Below are 1,856 nucleotides of genomic sequence, written 5' to 3'. Positions count from 1 at the left end.
TGACCGCCAAAAAGCGAGAAGACTTAGTAACCCTATCAACAATCACCCAAATGGAGTCATGCTGTCTGCGAGTACGAGGTAAACTTGTGATGAAGTCCATGTTGATCACTTCCCACTTCCAAGTAGGAATGTCAATCTCTTGAGTCATACCTCCTGGTTTCTGATGTTCTACCTTGACTTGCTGGCAATTGGGGCACTTAGTCACAAAATTTGCTATATCTCTTTTCATACAATTCCACCAATAGAATTCCTGCAGATCGCGGTACATCTTAGTAGTGCCTGGATGGATAGAATATCTGGAGTTATGGGCCTCTGCAATAATATGTTGTCTCAACTCGCCCACTTAGGAACACATAATCGACCCTGGTAGCGAAGCACACCATCTCCCCCTTGGGAGATAAACCTCAACTCTCTGTTGTTGGACTGCACCCTTGAGTTCAAGTAATATCGGATCACTGTATTGATTTTCCTTAACTTTCACTACCAAAGAAGATTATGATCTATTCTGGACTATCACCCCATCATCTGATGTGTTAGTAAGACTAACTCTTAAGAGAGCAAGACGATGAACATCTTTTTCTACTTCCTTCCTTTTTTTTCTCTATATGTGCTACACCACCCTCTAGATTCACCTATTTATATCCTTAAGGTTAGAGATAATCAACATATAGATACTGAGCTACTACCCTTCTATTCTAAGACTGGATCATTTGGAAATTGGAATTGAACAACCCGAATTCTATAATCGACTGAGGCATGACAGAACTGAAACCAATCCATGCCTAGAATGACATTGAAGTCTACCATTTCTAACTCTACAAGATCTACTGAGGTGACTTTCTGAGAGACTGTGACAGGGCAATTTCTGTATACCCGTCTAGCTATAACTAGGTCACCAACTGGGGTAAAGACTAAGAAGGGTTCTGAAGGAGTTTCTAGACTAACTCCTAAGACTACTGTTATAAAGAGAGTTATAAAGGTAAGAGTAGCCATTGGATCTAACACTACAAAACATCTAAAGAATGATTCGAAATGTACCAGTGATCACATCAGGAGAATCTTTCTAGTCCTGGGGAGCCTGAAGAGCATAGAGCCTGTTTTGGCACTGTCCGCCACCTGTACTAGAAGAGTTACCCTGCTGAGTTGGGCGACCTGTCGGTACTGTTGGAGCTGTAGACTAACCTTAGTATTGTTGCCTTCTTGCCCCTTCCTGACAGAAGGGCAATTCTTCACCCTATGACCAGACTGACCACACCCAAAACATCCTTCCTTGCCTGCAAGACACTTGCCTGGATGGTTCTTACCACACTTTGGACAAGTTAGGTAGGTCCTATTTCCTGAAACACTTCCTTGAGACTTAGAGCATGGTGCCCTACTATTCTGGTCTTGTCGGAACTGTGAGTGATTTCCACCACCCGATTTCTGCTGAGAGTACTCATAGTTCTCTATTCTAGCTTTCTTGGTTACCTTATCAATTTCCCTAAGCTTATCTCCCTCAACCTGCTGATTGTTCTGATTATTCATACTTTGAGCGAAAAGTTGCATAGTGTTTTGAAACTCTGCATTCGAAAATCCCTGATCTGGGACTAGAGGAATTGTGTTAGCATTCCTGGCATTCACATTCCTAGTGTTGGGTCTACGGGGAGGCATGATGCTGAAATGTAGAACATCGAGTTAGAATAGAATTAGATCATACCTTACGCACGATAAGAATATCAAGAAAGTGAAGTTTTCCTAAAACACTTCATAGCCTCCCCTCTCATTAGATGTGGTGCACTTCACACCCATGAAAAGGACTGTACTTAGTGTGGCTTTTCACACATCCTAGGAAACTTAAACCTAATGCTCTGATACCA

This window comes from Solanum tuberosum, unplaced genomic scaffold (genome assembly GCF_000226075.1).
Source record: "Solanum tuberosum cultivar DM 1-3 516 R44 unplaced genomic scaffold, SolTub_3.0 scf00359, whole genome shotgun sequence".
NCBI lineage: Eukaryota > Viridiplantae > Streptophyta > Magnoliopsida > Solanales > Solanaceae > Solanum > Solanum tuberosum.
Note: the sequence above shows the minus strand (reverse complement) of the source record.